This window comes from Salmo salar, chromosome ssa25 (assembly GCF_905237065.1).
Source record: "Salmo salar chromosome ssa25, Ssal_v3.1, whole genome shotgun sequence".
Taxonomy (NCBI): domain Eukaryota; kingdom Metazoa; phylum Chordata; class Actinopteri; order Salmoniformes; family Salmonidae; genus Salmo; species Salmo salar.
The window spans coordinates 166,885-189,921 of record NC_059466.1 but is presented as its reverse complement, the minus strand read 5'-3'; positions in this window follow the sequence as shown (position 1 = coordinate 189,921).

The window sequence follows — 23,037 nt, the reverse complement described above, 5'->3', positions numbered from 1 at the left end:
AACATTTTAAAACCAATTTCACAAAAATTGCAGATTTCATTTTTGACACAAAAACAGTGACCCTGGTCATGCCGAACTATCGACATTCTGGACAGGCCTAAAAAACATTTTAAAACCAATTTCACAAAAATTGCAGATTTCTATATTGTCACCAAAAACGATGACTCCGATCATGCCGAACTAGCGACATTTTGGACAGGCCTAAAAAAAAACATTTTAGAACCATTTTCACAAAAAAGCTCAGATTTTTTTTTCATTTTTGACACAAAAACAGTGACCCCGGTCATGCTGAACTATCGACATTCTGGACAGGCATAAAAAAACATTTTAAAACCATTTTCACAAAAAATTGTAGATTTCTATTTTTGTCACTTAAAACGATGACTCCGATCATGCCGAAAAAGCGACATTCTGGACAGGCCTAAAAAACATTTTAAAACCATTTTCACAAAAAATTGCAGATTTCTATATTGTCACCAAAAACGATGACTCCGATCATGCAGAACTAGCGACATTTTGGACAGGCCTAAAAAAACCATTTTAGAACCATTTTCACAAAAACAGCTCAGATTTTTTTTTCATTTTTGACACAAAAATAGTGACCCGGTCATGCCGAACTATCGACATTCTGGACAGGCCTAAAAAACATTTTAAAACCATTTTCACAAAAATTGTAGATTTCTATTTTGTCCCTAAAAACGATGACTCCGATCATGCCGAAAAAGCAACATTCTGGACAGGCCTAAAAAAAAATGTAAAACCATTTTCACCAAAAATTGCTGATTTTTTTTTCATTTTCGTGACACAAAAACAGTGACCCCGGTCATGCCGAACTAGCGACATTCTGGACAGGCCTAAAAAAACATTTTAAAACCATTTTCACAAAAAATTGCAGATTTCTATATTGTCACCAAAAACGATGACTCCGATCATGCAGAACTAGCGACATTTTGGACAGGCCTAAAAAAACCATTTTAGAACCATTTTCACAAAAACAGCTCAGATTTTTTTTTCATTTTTTGACACAAAAATAGTGACCCCGGTCATGCCGAACTATCGACATTCTGGACAGGCCTAAAAAAACATTTTAAAACCATTTTCACAAAAAATTGTAGATTTCTATTTTTGTCACTAAAAACGATGACTCCGATCATGCCGAAAAAGCGACATTCTGGACAGGCCTAAAAAAAACATTTTAAAACCATTTTCACAAAAAATTGCAGATTTCTAATTTTGTCACCAAAAACAATGACTCCAATCATGTCGAACTAGCGACATTTTGGACAGGCCTAAAAAAACATTTTAAAACCAATTTCACAAAAAATTGCAGATTTCATTTTTTGACACAAAAACAGTGACCCTGGTCATGCCGAACTATCGACATTTTGGACAGGCCTAAAAAAACATTTTAAAACCAATTTCACAAAAAATTGCAGATTTCATTTTTTGACACAAAAACAGTGACCCTGGTCATGCCGAACTATCGACATTCTGGACAGGCCTAAAAAAACATTTTAAAACCAATTTCACAAAAAATTGCAGATTTCTATATTGTCACCAAAAACGATGACTCCGATCATGCCGAACTAGCGACATTTTGGACAGGCCTAAAAAAAAACATTTTAGAACCATTTTCACAAAAAGCTCAGATTTTTTTTTTCATTTTTGACACAAAAACAGTGACCCCGGTCATGCTGAACTATCGACATTCTGGACAGGCATAAAAAAACATTTTAAAACCATTTTCACAAAAATTGTAGATTTCTATTTTTGTCACTTAAAACGATGACTCCGATCATGCCGAAAAAGCGACATTCTGGACAGGCCTAAAAAAATGTAAAACCATTTTCACAAAAAATTGCAGATTTTTTTCTTTCATTTGGTGACACAAAAACAGTGACCCAAGGTCATGCCGAACTAGCGACATTCTGGACAGGCCTAAAAAAAACATTTTAAAACCATTTTCACAAAAAATTGTAGATTTCTATTTTTGTCACTAAAAACGATGACTCCGATCATGCCGAAAAAGCGACATTCTGGACAGGCCTAAAAAAACATTTTAAAACCATTTTCACAAAAAATTGCAGATTTCTAATTTTGTCACCAAAAACAATGACTCCAATCATGTCGAACTAGCGACATTTTGGACAGGCCTAAAAAAACATTTTAAAACCAATTTCACAAAAATTGCAGATTTCATTTTTGACACAAAAACAGTGACCCTGGTCATGCCGAACTATCGACATTTTGGACAGGCCTAAAAAACATTTTAAAACCAATTTCACAAAAAATTGCAGATTTCATTTTTGACACAAAAACAGTGACCCTGGTCATGCCGAACTATCGACATTCTGGACAGGCCTAAAAAACATTTTAAAACCAATTTCACAAAAAATTGCAGATTTCTATATTGTCACCAAAAACGATGACTCCGATCATGCCGAACTAGCGACATTTTGGACAGGCCTAAAAAAACATTTTAGAACCATTTTCACAAAAAAGCTCAGATTTTTTTTTCATTTTTTGACACAAAAACAGTGACCCCGGTCATGCTGAACTATCGACATTCTGGACAGGCATAAAAAAAACATTTTAAAACCATTTTCACAAAAAATTGTAGATTTCTATTTTTGTCACTTAAAACGATGACTCCGATCATGCCGAAAAAGCGACATTCTGGACAGGCCTAAAAAAATGTAAAACCATTTTCACAAAAAATTGCAGATTTTTTTCTTTCATTTTGGTGACACAAAAACAGTGACCCAAGGTCATGCCGAACTAGCGACATTCTGGACAGGCCTAAAAAAAAAACATTTTAAAACCATTTTCACAAAAAATTGTAGATTTCTATTTTTGTCACTTAAAACGATGACTCCGATCATGCCGAAAAAGCGACATTCTGGACAGGCCTAAAAAAACATTTTAAAACCATTTTCACAAAAAATTGCAGATTTCTATATTGTCACCAAAAACGATGACTCCGATCATGCAGAACTAGCGACATTTTGGACAGGCCTAAAAAAAACCATTTTAGAACCATTTTCACAAAAACAGCTCAGATTTTTTTTTTTCATTTTTTGACACAAAAATAGTGACCCCGGTCATGCCGAACTATCGACATTCTGGACAGGCCTAAAAAACATTTTAAAACCATTTTCACAAAAAATTGTAGATTTCTATTTTGTCCCTAAAAACGATGACTCCGATCATGCCGAAAAAGCAACATTCTGGACAGGCCTAAAAAAACATTTTAAAACCATTTTCACAAAAAATTGTAGATTTCTATTTTGTCCCTAAAAACGATGACTCCGATCATGCCGAAAAAGCAACATTCTGGACAGGCCTAAAAAAAAAATGTAAAACCATTTTCACCAAAAATTGCTGATTTTTTTTTTTCATTTTCGTGACACAAAAACAGTGACCCCGGTCATGCCGAACTAGCGACATTCTGGACAGGCCTAAAAAAACATTTTAAAACCATTTTCACAAAAAATTGTAGATTTCTATTTTTGTCACTAAAAACGATGACTCCGATCATGCCGAAAAAGCGACATTCTGGACAGGCCTAAAAAAACATTTTAAAACCATTTTCACAAAAATTGCAGATTTCTAATTTTGTCACCAAAAACAATGACTCCAATCATGTCGAACTAGCGACATTTTGGACAGGCCTAAAAAAACATTTTAAAACCAATTTCACAAAAAATTGCAGATTTCATTTTTGACACAAAAACAGTGACCCTGGTCATGCCGAACTATCGACATTCTGGACAGGCCTAAAAAACATTTTAAAACCAATTTCACAAAAAATTGCAGATTTCTATATTGTCACCAAAAACGATGACTCCGATTATGCCGAACTAGCGACATTTTGGACAGGCCTAAAAAAAACATTTTAGAACCATTTTCACAAAAAAGCTCAGATTTTTTTTTCATTTTTGACACAAAAACAGTGACCCCGGTCATGCTGAACTATCGACATTCTGGACAGGCATAAAAAAAAACATTTTAAAACCATTTTCACAAAAAATTGTAGATTTCTATTTTTGTCACTTAAAACGATGACTCCGATCATGCCGAAAAAGCGACATTCTGGACAGGCCTAAAAAAATGTAAAACCATTTTCACAAAAAATTGCAGATTTTTTTTCTTTCATTTTGGTGACACAAAAACAGTGACCCAAGGTCATGCCGAACTAGCGACATTCTGGACAGGCCTAAAAAAAAACATTTTAAAACCATTTTCACAAAAATTGTAGATTTCTATTTTTGTCACCAAAAACGATGACTCCAATCATGCCGAACTAGCGACATTTTGGACAGGCCTAAAAAAAAAGCATTTTAGAACCATTTTCAAAAAAAAGCTCAGAATTCTTTTTTCATTTTTTGACACAAAAACAGTGACCCCGGTCATGCCGAACTATCGACATTCTGGACAGGCCTAAAAAAACATTTTAAAACCATTTTCACAAAAAATTGCAGATATTTTTTTTCATTTTCGTGACACAAAAACAGTGACCCCGGTCATGCCGAACTAGCGACATTCTGGACAGGCCTAAAAATAAAATTAAAACCATTTCCACAAAAATTGTACATTTCTATTTTTGTCACCAAAAACGATGACTCCGATCATGCCGAACTAGCGACATTCTGGACAGGCCTAAAAAAATTTTTAAAACCATTTTCACCAAAATTGCTGATTTTTTTGTTCATTTTCGTGACACAAAAACAGTGACCCCGGTCATGCTGAACTATCGACATTCTGGACAGGCCTAAAAAACATTTTAAAACCATTTTCACAAAAAATTGCAGATTTTTTTTGTCTTCATTTTAGTGACAGAAAAACAGTGACCCCGGGTCATGCTGAACTATCGACATTCTGGACAGGCCTAAAAAAACATTTTAAAACCATTTTCACAAAAATTGTAGATTTCTATTTTTGTCACTTAAAACGATGACTCCGATCATGCCGAAAAAGCGACATTCTGGACAGGCCTAAAAAAAAATGTAAAACCATTTTCACAAAAAATTGCAGATTTTTTTTCTTTCATTTTGGTGACACAAAAACAGTGACCCCGGTCATGCCGAACTAGCGACATTCTGGACAGGCCTAAAAAAAAACATTTTAAAACGATTTTCACAAAAAAATTTAGATTTCTATTTTGTCACCAAAACGATGACTCCAATCATGCCGAACTAGCGACATTTTGGACAGGCCTAAAAAAAAAGCATTTTAGAACCATTTTCAAAAAAAAAGCTCAGAATTCTTTTTTTCATTTTTTGACACAAAAACAGTGACCCCGGTCATGCCGAACTATCGACATTCTGGACAGGCCTAAAAAAAACATTTTAAAACCATTTTCACAAAAAATTGCAGATATTTTTTCTCATTTTCGTGACACAAAAACAGTGACCCCGGTCATGCCGAACTAGCGACATTCTGGACAGGCCTAAAAAATAAAATTAAAACCATTTCCACAAAAAATTGTAGATTTCTATTTTTGTCACCAAAAACGATGACTCCGATCATGCCGAACTAGCGACCTTCTGGACAGGCCTAAAAAAACATTTTAAAACCATTTTCACAAAAAATTGCAGATTTCTATATTGTCACCAAAAACGATGACTCCGATCATGCAGAACTAGCGACATTTTGGACAGGCCTAAAAAAACCCATTTTAGAACCATTTTCACAAAAACAGCTCAGATTTTTTTTTTCATTTTTGACACAAAAATAGTGACCCGGTCATGCCGAACTATCGACATTCTGGACAGGCCTAAAAAACATTTTAAAACCATTTTCACAAAAATTGTAGATTTCTATTTTGTCCCTAAAAACGATGACTCCGATCATGCCGAAAAGCGACATTCTGGACAGGCCTAAAAAAAAATTTAAAACCATTTTCACCAAAAATTGCAGATTTTTTTTTTCATTTTCGTGACACAAAAACAGTGACCCCGGTCATGCCGAACTATCGACATTCTGGATAGGCCTAAAAAACATTTTAAAACCATTTTCACAAAAAATTGCAGATTTCTATATTGTCACCAAAAACGATGACTCCGATCATGCCGAACTAGCGACATTTTGGACAGGCCTAAAAAAAAACATTTTAGAACCATTTTCACAAAAAAGCTCAGATTTTTTTTTTTCATTTTTGACACAAAAACAGTGACCGAACTATCGACATTCTGGACAGGCCTAAAAAAACATTTTAAAACCATTTTCACAAAAATTGCAGATTTCTATATTGTCACCAAAAACGATGACTCCGATCATGCCGAACTAGCGACATTTTGGACAGGCCTAAAAAAACATTTTAGAACCATTTTCACAAAAGGTCAGATTTTTTTTTCATTTTTTGACACAAAAACAGTGACCCCGGTCATGCCGAACTATCGACATTCTGGACAGGCCTAAAAAAACATTTTAAAACCATTTTCACAAAAAATTGCAGATTTCTATTTTTGTCACTAAAAACGATGACTCCAATCATGCCGAAAAAGCGACATTCTGGACAGGCCTAAAAAAAAATGTAAAACCATTTTCACAAAAAATTGCAGATTTTTTTTTTTCATTTTAGTGACACAAAAAACAGTGACCCCGGTCATGCCGAACTAGCGACATTCTGGACAGGCCTAAAAAAAACATTTTAAAACCATTTTCACAAAAAATTGTAGATTTCTATATTGTCACCAAAAACGATGACTCCGATCATGCCGAACTAGCGACATTTTGGACAGGCCTAAAAAAAAACATTTTAGAACCATTTTCACAAAAAAGCTCAGATTTTTTTTTCATTTTTGGACACAAAACAGTGACCCCGGTCATGCCGAACTATCGACATTCTGGACAGGCCTAAAAAAACATTTTAAAACCATTTTCACAAAAATTGTAGATTTCTATTTTTGTCACTAAAAACGATGACTCCGATCATGCCGAAAAAGCGACATTCTGGACAGGCCTAAAAAAATATTTTAAAACCATTTTCACAAAAATTGCAGATTTCTAATTTTGTCACCAAAAACGATGACTCCAATCATGTCGAACTAGCGACATTTTTGACAGCCCTAAAAAACATTTTAAAACCAATTTCACAAAAATTGCAGATTTCATTTTTTGACACAAAAACAGTGACCCCGGTCATGCCGAACTATCGACATTCTGGACAGGCCTAAAAAACATTTTAAAACCAATTTCACAAAAAATTGCAGATTTCTATATTGTCACCAAAAACGATGACTCCGATCATGCCGAACTAGCGACATTTTGGACAGGCCTAAAAAAAAACATTTTAGAACCATTTTCACAAAAAAGCTCAGATTTTTTTTTCATTTTTTGACACAAAAACAGTGACCCCGGTCATGCTGAACTATCGACATTCTGGACAGGCCTAAAAAAACATTTTAAAACCATTTTCACAAAAAATTGTAGATTTCTATTTTTGTCACTTAAAACGATGACTCCGATCATGCCGAAAAAGCGACATTCTGGACAGGCCTAAAAAAAAAAGTAAAACCATTTTCACAAAAAATTGCAGATTTTTTTTTTTCATTTTTGGACACAAAAACAGTGACCCCGGTCATGCCGAACTATCGACATTCTGGACAGGCCTAAAAAAAACATTTTAAAACCATTTTCACAAAAAATTGTAGATTTCTATTTTTGTCACTAAAAACGATGACTCCGATCATGCCGAAAAAGCGACATTCTGGACAGGCCTAAAAAAAATATTTTAAAACCATTTTCACAAAAAATTGCAGATTTCTAATTTTGTCACCAAAAACGATGACTCCAATCATGTCGAACTAGCGACATTTTGGACAGGCCTAAAAAAACATTTTAAAACCAATTTCACAAAAATTGCAGATTTCATTTTTTGACACAAAAACAGTGACCCGGTCATGCCGAACTATCGACATTCTGGACAGGCCGAAAAAAACATTTTAAAACCAATTTCACAAAAAATTGCAGATTTCTATATTGTCACCAAAAACGATGACTCCGATCATGCCGAACTAGCGACATTTTGGACAGGCCTAAAAAAAACATTTTAGAACCATTTTCACAAAAAAGCTCAGATTTTTTTTTCATTTTTGACACAAAAACAGTGACCCCGGTCATGCCGAACTATCGACATTCTGGACAGGCCTAAAAAAAACATTTTAAAACCATTTTCACAAAAAATTTCAGATATTTTTTCTCATTTTCTTGACACAAAAACAGTGACCCCGGTCATGCCGAACTAGCGACATTCTGGACAGGCCTAAAAAATAAAATTAAAACCATTTCCACAAAAAATTGTAGATTTCTATTTTTGTCACCAAAAACGATGACTCCGATCATACCGAACTAGCGACATTCTGGACAGGCCTAAAAAAACATTTTAAAACCATTTTCACAAAAAATTGCAGATTTCTATATTGTCACCAAAAACGATGACTCCGATCATGCAGAACTAGCGACATTTTGGACAGGCCTAAAAAAACCATTTTAGAACCATTTTCACAAAAACAGCTCAGATTTTTTTTTTTCTTTTTTTGACACAAAAATAGTGACCCCGGTCATGCCGAACTATCGACATTCTGGACAGGCCTAAAAAAAACATTTTAAAACCATTTTCACAAAAAATTGTAGATTTCTATTTTGTCCCTAAAAACGATGACTCCGATCATGCCGAAAAAGCGACATTCTGGACAGGCCTAAAAAAAAATTTAAAACCATTTTCACCAAAAATTGCTGATTTTTTTTTTCATTTTCGTGACACAAAAACAGTGACCCCGGTCATGCCGAACTATCGACATTCTGGATAGGCCTAAAAAAACATTTTAAAACCATTTTCACAAAAATTGCAGATTTCTATTTTTGTCACCAAAAACGATGACTCCAATCATGCCCAACTAGCGACATTTTGGACAGGCCTAAAAAAAAGCATTTTAGAACCATTTTCAAAAAAAAGCTCAGAATTCTTTTTTCATTTTTTGACACAAAAACAGTGACCCCGGTCATGCCGAACTATCGACATTCTGGAAAGGCCTAAAAAAACATTTTAAAACCATTTTCACAAAAAATTGCAGATATTTTTTCTCATTTTCGTGACACAAAAACAGTGACCCCGGTCATGCCGAACTAGCGACATTCTGGACAGGCCTAAAAAATAAAATTAAAACCATTTTCACAAAAAATTGTAGATTTCTATTTTTGTCACTAAAAACGATGACTCCGATCATACCGAACTAGCGACATTCTGGACAGGCCTAAAAAAACATTTTAAAACCATTTTCACAAAAAATTGCAGATTTCTAATTTTGTCACCAAAAACGATGACTCCAATCATGTCGAACTAGCGACATTTTGGACAGGCCTAAAAAAACATTTTAAAACCAATTTCACAAAAAATTGCAGATTTCATTTTTTGACACAAAAACAGTGACCCCGGTCATGCCGAACTATCGACATTCTGGACAGGCCTAAAAAAACATTTTAAAACCAATTTCACAAAAAATTGCAGATTTCAATATTGTCACCAAAAACGATGACTCCGATCATGCCGAACTAGCGACATTCTGGACAGGCCTAAAAAAAACATTTTAAAACCATTTTCACAAAAAATTGCAGATATTTTTTTTTCATTTTCGTGACACAAAAACAGTGACCCCGGTCATGCCGAACTAGCGACATTCTGGACAGGCCTAAAAAAACATTTTAAAACCATTTTCACAAAAAATTGCAGATATTTTTTTTTCATTTTCGTGACACAAAAACAGTGACCCCGGTCATGCCGAACTAGCGACATTCTGGACAGGCCTAAAAAAAACATTTTAAAACCATTTTCACAAAAAATTGCAGATATTTTTTTTTCATTTTCGTGACACAAAAACAGTGACCCCGGTCATGCCGAACTAGCGACATTCTGGACAGGCCTAAAAAAACATTTTAAAACCAATTTCACAAAAAATTGCAGATTTCATTTTTTGACACAAAAACAGTGACCCCGGTCATGCCGAACTATCGACATTCTGGACAGGCCTAAAAAAACATTTTAAAACCAATTTCACAAAAAATTGCAGATTTCAATATTGTCACCAAAAACGATGACTCCGATCATGCCGAACTAGCGACATTCTGGACAGGCCTAAAAAAACATTTTAAAACCATTTTCACAAAAAATTGCAGATATTTTTTTGTTCATTTTCGTGACACAAAAACAGTGACCCCGGTCATGCCGAACTAGCGACATTCTGGACAGGCCTAAAAAAACATTTTAAAACCATTTTCACAAAAAATTGCAGATATTTTTTTTTCATTTTCGTGACACAAAACAGTGACCCCGGTCATGCCGAACTAGCGACATTCTGGACAGGCCTAAAAAAACATTTTAAAACCATTTTCACAAAAAATTGCAGATATTTTTTTCATTTTCGTGACACAAAAACAGTGACCCCGGTCATGCCGAACTAGCGACATTCTGGACAGGCCTAAAAAAACATTTTAAAACCATTTTCAAAAAAAAGCTCAGAATTCTTTTTTTCATTTTTTGACACAAAAACAGTGACCCCGGTCATGCCGAACTATCGACATTCTGGACAGGCCTAAAAAAACATTTTAAAACCATTTTCACAAAAATTGCAGATATTTTTTTTCATTTTCGTGACACAAAAACAGTGACCCCGGTCATGCCGAACTAGCGACATTCTGGACAGGCCTAAAAATACATTTTAAAACCATTTTCACAAAAAAGCTCAGATTTTTTTTTCATTTTTTGACACAAAAACAGTGACCCCGGTCATGCCGAACTATCGACATTTTGGACAGGCCTAAAAAAAACATTTTAGAACCATTTTCACAAAAAAAAGCTCAGATTTTTTTTTCATTTTTTGACACAAAAACAGTGACCCCGGTCATGCTGAACTATCGACATTCTGGACAGGCCTAAAAAACATTTTAAAACCATTTTCACAAAAAATTGTAGATTTCTATTTTTGTCACTAAAAACGATGACTCCGATCATGCCGAAAAAGTGACATTCTGGACAGGCCTAAAAAAATGTAAAACCATTTTCACAAAAATTGCAGATTTTTTATCTTTCATTTTGGTGACACAAAAACAGTGACCCCGTTCATGCCGAACTAGCGACATTCTGGACAGTCCTAAAAATACATTTTAAAACCATTTTCACAAAAAATTGTAGATTTCTATTTTTGTCACCAAAAACGATGACTCCAATCATGCCCAACTAGCGACATTTTGGACAGGCCTAAAAAAAAAGCATTTTAGAACCATTTTCAAAAAAAAAGCTCAGAATTCTTTTTTTCATTTTTTGACACAAAAACAGTGACCCCGGTCATGCCGAACTATCGACATTCTGGACAGGCCTAAAAAAAACATTTTAAAACCATTTTCACAAAAAATTGCTGATATTTTTTCTCATTTTCGTGACACAAAAACAGTGACCCCGGTCATGCCGAACTAGCGACATTCTGGACAGGCCTAAAAATAAAATTAAAACCATTTCCACAAAAATTGTAGATTTCTATTTTTGTCACCAAAAACGATGACTCCGATCATACCGAACTAGCGACATTCTGGACAGGCCTAAAAAACATTTTAAAACCATTTTCACAAAAAATTGCAGATTTCTATATTGTCACCAAAAACGATGACTCCGATCATGCAGAACTAGCGACATTTTGGACAGGCCTAAAAAAACCATTTTAGAACCATTTTCACAAAAACAGCTCAGATTTTTTTTTTCTTTTTTGACACAAAAATAGTGACCCCGGTCATGCCGAACTAGCGACATTCTGGACAGGCCTAAAAAAAAAACATTTTAAAACCATTTTCACAAAAAATTGTAGATTTCTATTTTTGTCACCAAAAACGATGACTCCAATCATGCCCAACTAGCGACATTTTGGACAGGCCTAAAAAAAAAGCATTTTAGAACCATTTTCAAAAAAAAAGCTCAGAATTCTTTTTTTCATTTTTTGACACAAAAACAGTGACCCCGGTCATGCCGAACTATCGACATTCTGGACAGGCCTAAAAAAAAACATTTTAAAACCATTTTCACAAAAAATTGCAGATATTTTTTCTCATTTTCGTGACACAAAAACAGTGACCCCGGTCATGCCGAACTAGCGACATTCTGGACAGGCCTAAAAAATAAAATTAAAACCATTTCCACAAAAATTGTAGATTTCTATTTTTGTCACCAAAAACGATGACTCCGATCATACCGAACTAGCGACATTCTGGACAGGCCTAAAAAAACATTTTAAAACCATTTTCACAAAAAATTGCAGATTTCTATATTGTCACCAAAAACGATGACTCCGATCATGCCGAACTAGCGACATTTTGGACAGGCCTAAAAAAAAACATTTTAGAACCATTTTCACAAAAAGCTCAGATTTTTTTTTTCATTTTTTGACACAAAAACAGTGACCCCGGTCATGCCGAACTATCGACATTCTGGACAGGCCTAAAAAAACATTTTAAAACCATTTTCACAAAAAATTGCAGATTTCTATTTTTGTCACTAAAAACGATGACTCCAATCATGCCGAAAAAGCGACATTCTGGACAGGCCTAAAAAAAATTTTAAAACCATTTTCACCAAAAATTGCTGATTTTTTTTTTTCATTTTCGTGACACAAAAACAGTGACCCCGGTCATGCCGAACTAGCGACATTCTGGACAGGCCTAAAAAACATTTTAAAACCATTTTCACAAAAATTGCAGATATTTTTTCTCATTTTCGTGACACAAAAACAGTGACCCCGGTCATGCCGAACTAGCGACATTCTGGACAGGCCTAAAAAATAAAATTAAAACCATTTCCACAAAAAATTGTAGATTTCTATTTTTGTCACCAAAAACGATGACTCCGATCATACCGAACTAGCGAAATTCTGGACAGGCCTAAAAAAACATTTTAAAACCATTTTCACAAAAATTGCAGATTTCTATATTGTCACCAAAAACGATGACTCCGATCATGCAGAACTAGCGACATTTTGGACAGGCCTAAAAAAACCCATTTTAGAACCATTTTCACAAAAACAGCTCAGATTTTTTTTTTCTTTTTTGACACAAAAATAGTGACCCCGGTCATGCCGAACTAGCGACATTCTGGACAGGCCTAAAAAAAAACATTTTAAAACCATTTTCACAAAAATTGTAGATTTCTATTTTTGTCACCAAAAACGATGACTCCAATCATGCCCAACTAGCGACATTTTGGACAGGCCTAAAAAAAAGCATTTTAGAACCATTTTCAAAAAAAAGCTCAGAATTCTTTTTTTCATTTTTTGACACAAAAACAGTGACCCCGGTCATGCCGAACTATCGACATTCTGGACAGGCCTAAAAAAACATTTTAAAACCATTTTCACAAAAATTGCAGATATTTTTTCTCATTTTCGTGACACAAAAACAGTGACCCCGGTCATGCCGAACTAGCGACATTCTGGACAGGCCTAAAAAATAAAATTAAAACCATTTCCACAAAAATTGTAGATTTCTATTTTTGTCACCAAAAACGATGACTCCGATCATACCGAACTAGCGACATTCTGGACAGGCCTAAAAAACATTTTAAAACCATTTTCACAAAAAATTGCAGATTTCTATATTGTCACCAAAAACGATGACTCCGATCATGCAGAACTAGCGACATTTTGGACAGGCCTAAAAAACCCCATTTTAGAACCATTTTCACAAAAACAGCTCAGATTTTTTTTTTCTTTTTTGACACAAAAATAGTGACCCGGTCATGCCGAACTATCGACATTCTGGACAGGCCTAAAAAAACATTTTAAAACCATTTTCACAAAAATTGTAGATTTCTATTTTGTCCCTAAAAACGATGACTCCGATCATGCCGAAAAGCGACATTCTGGACAGGCCTAAAAAAAATTTAAAACCATTTTCACCAAAAATTGCTGATTTTTTTTTCATTTTCGTGACACAAAAACAGTGACCCCGGTCATGCCGAACTATCGACATTCTGGATAGGCCTAAAAAACATTTTAAAACCATTTTCACAAAAAATTGCAGATTTCTATTTTTGTCACCAAAAACGATGACTCCAATCATGCCCAACTAGCGACATTTTGGACAGGCCTAAAAAAAAAGCATTTTAGAACCATTTTCAAAAAAAAGCTCAGAATTATTTTTTTCATTTTTGACACAAAAACAGTGACCCCGGTCATGCCGAACTATCGACATTCTGGACAGGCCTAAAAAAAACATTTTAAAACCATTTTCACAAAAAATTGCAGATATTTTTTCTCATTTTCGTGACACAAAAACAGTGACCCCGGTCATGCCGAACTAGCGACATTCTGGACAGGCCTAAAAATAAAATTAAAACCATTTCCACAAAAATTGTAGATTTCTATTTTTGTCACCAAAAACGATGACTCCGATCATACCGAACTAGCGACATTCTGGACAGGCCTAAAAAACATTTTAAAACCATTTTCACAAAAATTGCAGATTTCTATATTGTTACCAAAAACGATGACTCCGATCATGCAGAACTAGCGACATTTTGGACAGGCCTAAAAAAAACATTTTAGAACCATTTTCACAAAAACAGCTCAGATTTTTTTTTCTTTTTTGACACAAAAATAGTGACCCCGGTCATGCCGAACTATCGACATTCTGGACAGGCCTAAAAAAACATTTTATAACCATTTTCACAAAAATTGTAGATTTCTATTTTGTCCCTAAAAACGATGACTCCGATCATGCCGAAAAAGCGACATTCTGGACAGGCCTAAAAAAAAATTTAAAACCATTTTCACCAAAAATTGCTGATTTTTTTTTCATTTTCGTGACACAAAAACAGTGACCCCGGTCATGCCGAACTATCGACATTCTGGATAGGCCTAAAAAACATTTTAAAACCATTTTCACAAAAATTGCAGATTTCTATATTGTCACCAAAAACGATGACTCCGATCATGCAGAACTAGCGACATTTTGGACAGGCCTAAAAAAAACATTTTAGAACCATTTTCACAAAAAAGCTCAGATTTTTTTTTCATTTTTTGACACAAAAACAGTGACCGAACTATCGACATTCTGGACATGCCTAAAAAAACATTTTAAAACCATTTTCACAAAAAATTGCAGATTTCTATATTGTCACCAAAAACGATGACTCCGATCATGCCGAACTAGCGACATTTTGGACAGGCCTAAAAAAAACATTTTAGAACCATTTTCACAAAAAAGCTCAGATTTTTTTTTTTCATTTTTGGACACAAAAACAGTGACCCCGGTCATGCCGAACTATCGACATTCTGGACAGGCCTAAAAAAAACATTTTAAAACCATTTCCACAAAAATTGTAGATTTCTATTTTTGTCACCAAAAACGATGACTCCGATCATACCGAACTAGCGACATTCTGGACAGGCCTAAAAAACATTTTAAAACCATTTTCACAAAAATTGCAGATTTCTATATTGTTACCAAAAACGATGACTCCGATCATGCAGAACTAGCGACATTTTGGACAGGCCTAAAAAAAACATTTTAGAACCATTTTCACAAAAACAGCTCAGATTTTTTTTTTCTTTTTTGACACAAAAATAGTGACCCCGGTCATGCCGAACTATCGACATTCTGGACAGGCCTAAAAAACATTTTATAACCATTTTCACAAAAAATTGTAGATTTCTATTTTGTCCCTAAAAACGATGACTCCGATCATGCCGAAAAAGCGACATTCTGGACAGGCCTAAAAAAAAATTTAAAACCATTTTCACCAAAAATTGCTGATTTTTTTTTCATTTTCGTGACACAAAAACAGTGACCCCGGTCATGCCGAACTATCGACATTCTGGATAGGCCTAAAAAACATTTTAAAACCATTTTCACAAAAATTGCAGATTTCTATATTGTCACCAAAAACGATGACTCCGATCATGCAGAACTAGCGACATTTTGGACAGGCCTAAAAAAACATTTTAGAACCATTTTCACAAAAAAGCTCAGATTTTTTTTTCATTTTTTGACACAAAAACAGTGACCGAACTATCGACATTCTGGACAGGCCTAAAAAAACATTTTAAAACCATTTTCAAAAAAAATTGCAGATTTCTATATTGTCACCAAAAACGATGACTCCGATCATGCCGAACTAGCGACATTTTGGACAGGCCTAAAAAAAAACATTTTAGAACCATTTTCACAAAAAAGCTCAGATTTTTTTTTTCATTTTTTGACACAAAAACAGTGACCCCGGTCATGCCGAACTATCGACATTCTGGACAGGCCTAAAAAAACATTTTAAAACCATTTTCACAAAAAATTGTAGATTTCTATTTTTGTCACTAAAACGATGACTCCGATCATGCCGAAAAAGCGACATTCTGGACAGGCCTAAAAAAACATTTTAAAACCATTTTCACAAAAATTGCAGATTTCTAATTTTGTCACCAAAAACAATGACTCCAATCATGTCGAACTAGCGACATTTTGGACAGGCCTAAAAAAACATTTTAAAACCAATTTCACAAAAAATTGCAGATTTCATTTTTTGACACAAAAACAGTGACCCTGGTCATGCCGAACTATCGACATTCTGGACAGGCCTAAAAAACATTTTAAAACCAATTTCACAAAAATTGCAGATTTCTATATTGTCACCAAAAACGATGACTCCGATCATGCCGAACTAGCGACATTTTGGACAGGCCTAAAAAAAACATTTTAGAACCATTTTCACAAAAAAGCTCAGATTTTTTTTCATTTTTGACACAAAAACAGTGACCCCGGTCATGCTGAACTATCGACATTCTGGACAGGCATAAAAAAAACATTTTAAAACCATTTTCACAAAAAATTGTAGATTTCTATTTTTGTCACTTAAAACGATGACTCCGATCATGCCGAAAAAGCGACATTCTGGACAGGCCTAAAAAAAATGTAAAACCATTTTCACAAAAATTGCAGATTTTTTTTCTTTCATTTTGGTGACACAAAAACAGTGACCCAAGGTCATGCCGAACTAGCGACATTCTGGACAGGCATAAAAAAAACATTTTAAAACCATTTTCACAAAAATTGTAGATTTCTATTTTTGTCACCAAAAACGATGACTCCAATCATGCCGAACTAGCGACATTTTGGACAGGCCTAAAAAAAAGCATTTTAGAACCATTTTCAAAAAAAAGCCAGAATTCTTTTTTCATTTTTTGACACAAAAACAGTGACCCCGGTCATGCCGAACTATCGACATTCTGGACAGGCCTAAAAAAACATTTTAAAACCATTTTCACAAAAATTGCAGATATTTTTTCTCATTTTCGTGACACAAAAACAGTGACCCGGTCATGCCGAACTAGCGACATTCTGGACAGGCCTAAAAAATAAAATTAAAACCATTTCCACAAAAAATTGTAGATTTCTATTTTTGTCACCAAAACGATGACCCGATCATGCCGAACTAGCGACCTTCTGGACAGGCCTAAAAAAACATTTTAAAACCATTTTCACAAAAATTGCAGATTTCTATATTGTCACCAAAAACGATGACTCCGATCATGCAGAACTAGCGACATTTTGGACAGGCCTAAAAAAACCATTTTAGAACCATTTTCACAAAAAGCTCAGATTTTTTTTTCATTTTTTGACACAAAAACAGTGACCCGAACTATCGACATTCTGGACAGGCCTAAAAAACATTTTAAAACCATTTTCACAAAAAATTGCAGATTTCTATATTGTCACCAAAAACGATGACTCGATCATGCCGAACTAGCGACATTTGGACAGGCCTAAAAAAAATTTAGAACCATTTTCACAAAAAGCTCAGATTTTTTTTTCATTTTTTGACACAAAAACAGTGACCCCGGTCATGCCGAACTATCGACATTCTGGACAGGCCTAAAAAAACATTTTAAAACCATTTTCACAAAAATTGTAGATTTCTATTTTTGTCACCAAAAACGATGACTCCGATCATGCCGAAAAAGCGACATTCTGGACAGGCCTAAAAAAACATTTTAAAACCATTTTCACAAAAATTGCAGATTTCTAATTTTGTCACCAAAAACAATGACTCCAATCATGTCGAACTAGCGACATTTTGGACAGGCCTAAAAAACATTTTAAAACCAATTTCACAAAAAATTGCAGATTTCATTTTTTGACACAAAAACAGTGACCCTGGTCAGCCGAACTATCGACATTCTGGACAGGCCTAAAAAAACATTTTAAAACCAATTTCACAAAAATTGCAGATTTCTTATTGTCACCAAAAACGATGACTGCGATCATTGCCGAACTAGCTGACATTTTGGACAGGCCTAAAAAAAACATTTTAGAACCATTTTCACAAAAAAGCTCAGATTTTTTTTTCATTTTTTGACACAAAAACAGTGACCCGGTCATGCTGAACATCGACATTCTGACAGGCAAAAAAACATTTTAAAACCATTTTCACAAAAAATTGTAGATTTCTATTTTTGTCACTTAAAACGATGACTCCGATCATGCCGAAAAGCGACATTCTGGACAGGTCTAAAAAAAAATGTAAAACCATTTTCACAAAAATTGCAGATTTTTTCTTTCATTTTGGTGACACAAAAACAGTGACCCAAGGTCATGCCGAACTAGCGACATTCTGGACAGGCATAAAAAAACATTTTAAAACCATTTTCACAAAAATTGTAGGATTTCTATTTTTGTCACCAAAAACGATGACTCCAATCATGCCGAACTAGCGACATTTTGGACAGGCCTAAAAAAAAGCATTTTAGAACCATTTTCAAAAAAAAAGCTCAGAATTCTTTTTTTCATTTTTTGACACAAAAACAGTGACCCCGGTCATGCCGAACTATCGACATTCTGGACAGGCCTAAAAAAACATTTTAAAACCATTTTCACAAAAAATTGCAGATATTTTTTCTCATTTTCGTGACACAAAAACAGTGACCCGGTCATGCCGAACTAGCGACATTCTGGACAGGCCTAAAAATAAAATTAAAACCATTTCCACAAAAATTGTAGATTTCTATTTTTGTCACCAAAAACGATGACTCCGATCATGCCGAACTAGCGACCTTCTGGACAGGCCTAAAAAAACATTTTAAAACCATTTTCACAAAAAATTGCAGATTTCTATATTGTCACCAAAAACGATGACTCCGATCATGCAGAACTAGCGACATTTTGGACAGGCCTAAAAAACCATTTTAGAACCATTTTCACAAAAACAGCTCAGATTTTTTTTTCATTTTTTGACACAAAAATAGTGACCCCGGTCATGCCGAACTATCGACATTCTGGACAGGCCTAAAAAAAACATTTTAAAACCATTTTCACAAAAAATTGTAGATTTCTATTTTGTCCCTAAAACGATGACTCGATCATGCCGAAAAAGCGACATTCTGGACAGGCCTAAAAAAAATTTAAAACCATTTTCACCAAAAATTGCTGATTTTTTTTTCATTTTCGTGACACAAAAACAGTGACCCCGGTCATGCCGAACTATCGACATTCTGGATAGGCCTAAAAACATTTTAAAACCATTTTCACAAAAAATTGCAGATTTCTATATTGTCACCAAAAACGATGACTCCGATCATGCAGAACTAGCGACATTTTGGACAGGCCTAAAAAAAACATTTTAGAACCATTTTCACAAAAAGGTCAGATTTTTTTTTCATTTTTTGACACAAAAACAGTGACCCCGGTCATGTCGAACTATCGACATTCTGGACAGGCCTAAAAAAACATTTTAAAACCATTTTCACAAAAATTGCAGATTTTTATTTTTGTCACTAAAAACGATGACTCCAATCATGCCGAAAAAAAGCGACATTCTGGACAGGCCTAAAAAAAATGTAAAACCATTTTCACAAAAATTGCAGATTTTTTTTTCATTTTAGTGACACAAAAAACAGTGACCCGGTCATGCCCGAACTAGCGACATTCTGACAGGCCTAAAAAAACATTTTAAAACCATTTTCACAAAAATTGTAGATTTCTATATTGTCACCAAAAACGATGACTCCGATCATGCCGAACTAGCGACATTTTGGACAGGCCTAAAAAAAACATTTTAGAACCATTTTCACAAAAAGCTCAGATTTTTTTTTTCATTTTTGGACACAAAAACAGTGACCCCGGTCATGCCGAACTATCGACATTCTGGACAGGCCTAAAAAAAAACATTTTAAAACCATTTTCACAAAAATTGTAGATTTCTATTTTTGTCACTAAAAACGATGACTCCGATCATGCCGAAAAGCGACATTCTGGACAGGCCTAAAAAAATATTTTAAAACCATTTTCACAAAAAATTGCAGATTTCTAATTTTGTCACCAAAAACGATGACTCCAATCATGTCGAACTAGCGACATTTTTGACAGCCCTAAAAAAACATTTTAAAACCAATTTCACAAAAAATTGCAGATTTCATTTTTTGACACAAAAACAGTGACCCGGTCATGCCGAACTATCGACATTCTGGACAGGCCTAAAAAACATTTTAAAACCAATTTCACAAAAATTGCAGATTTCTATATTGTCACCAAAAACGATGACTCCGATCATGCCGAACTAGCGACATTTTGGACAGGCCTAAAAAAAACATTTTAGAACCATTTTCACAAAAAAGCTCAGATTTTTTTTTCATTTTTTGACACAAAAACAGTGACCCGGTCATGCTGAACTATCGACATTCTGGACAGGCCTAAAAAAACATTTTAAAACCATTTTCACAAAAATTGCAGATTTCTATTTTGTCACTTAAAACGATGACTCCGATCATGCCGAAAGCGACATTCTGGACAGGCCTAAAAAAAATGTAAAACCATTTTCACAAAAATTGCAGATTTTTTTTTCATTTTTGGACACAAAAACAGTGACCCCGGTCATGCCGAACTATCGACATTCTGGACAGGCCTAAAAAACATTTTAAAACCATTTTCACAAAAAATTGTAGATTTCTATTTTTGTCACTAAAAACGATGACTCCGATCATGCCGAAAAGCGACATTCTGGACAGGCCTAAAAAATATTTTAAAACCATTTTCACAAAAATTGCAGATTTCTAATTTTGTCACCAAAAACGATGACTCCAATCGCGTCGAACTAGCGACATTTTGGACAGGCCTAAAAAAACATTTTAAAACCAATTTCACAAAAAATTGCAGATTTCATTTTTTGACACAAAAACAGTGACCCCGGTCATGCCGAACTATCGACATTCTGGACAGGCCGAAAAAACATTTTAAAACCAATTTCACAAAAATTGCAGATTTCTATATTGTCACCAAAAACGATGACTCCGATCATGCCGAACTAGCGACATTTTGGACAGGCCTAAAAAAACATTTTAGAACCATTTTCACAAAAAGCTCAGATTTTTTTTCATTTTTGACACAAAAACAGTGACCCCGGTCAGCCGAACTATCGACATTCTGGACAGGCCTAAAAAAACATTTTAAAACCATTTTCACAAAAATTTCAGATATTTTTTCTCATTTTCGTGACACAAAACAGTGACCCCGGTCATGCCGAACTAGCGACATTCTGGACAGGCCTAAAAAATAAAATTAAAACCATTTCCACAAAAAATTGTAGATTTCTATTTTTGTCACCAAAAACGATGACTCCGATCATACCGAACTAGCGACATTCTGGACAGGCCTAAAAAACATTTTAAAACCATTTTCACAAAAAATTGCAGATTTCTATATTGTCACCAAAAACGATGACTCCGATCATGCAGAACTAGCGACATTTTGGACAGGCCTAAAAAACCCCATTTTAGAACCATTTTCACAAAAACAGCTCAGATTTTTTTTTTTCTTTTTTTGACACAAAAATAGTGACCCCGGTCATGCCGAACTATCGACATTCTGGACAGGCCTAAAAAAACATTTTAAAACCATTTTCACAAAAAATTGTAGATTTCTATTTTGTCCCTAAAAACGATGACTCCGATCATGCCGAAAAAGCGACATTCTGGACAGGCCTAAAAAAAAAATTTAAAACCATTTTCACCAAAAATTGCTGATTTTTTTTTTTCATTTTCGTGACACAAAAACAGTGACCCCGGTCATGCCGAACTATCGACATTCTGGATAGGCCTAAAAAAACATTTTAAAACCATTTTCACAAAAATTGCAGATTTCTATTTTTGTCACCAAAACGATGACTCCAATCATGCCCAACTAGCGACATTTTGGACAGGCCTAAAAAAAAAGCATTTTAGAACCATTTTCAAAAAAAAAGCTCAGAATTATTTTTTTCATTTTTTGACACAAAAACAGTGACCCCGGTCATGCCGAACTATCGACATTCTGGACAGGCCTAAAAAAACATTTTAGAACCATTTTCACAAAAAAGCTCAGATTTTTTTTTTCATTTTTTGACACAAAAACAGTGACCCCGGTCATGCTGAACTATCGACATTCTGGACAGGCCTAAAAAACATTTTAAAACCATTTTCACAAAAAATTGTAGATTTCTATTTTGTCACTTAAAACGATGACTCGATCATGCCGAAAAGCGACATTCTGGACAGGCCTAAAAAAATGTAAAACCATTTTCACAAAAATTGCAGATTTTTTTTCATTTTTGGACACAAAAACAGTGACCCCGGTCATGCCGAACTATCGACATTCTGGACAGGCCTAAAAAAACATTTTAAAACCATTTTCACAAAAATTGTAGATTTCTATTTTTGTCACTAAAAACGATGACTCCGATCATGCCGAAAAAGCGACATTCGACAGGCCTAAAAAAATATTTTAAAACCATTTTCACAAAAATTGCAGATTTCTAATTTTGTCACCAAAAACGATGACTCCAATCATGTCGAACTAGCGACATTTTGGACAGGCCTAAAAAACATTTTAAAACCAATTTCACAAAAAATTGCAGATTTCATTTTTGACACAAAAACAGTGACCCCGGTCATGCCGAACTATCGACATTCTGGACAGGCCGAAAAAAAACATTTTAAAACCAATTTCACAAAAATTGCAGATTTCTATATTGTCACC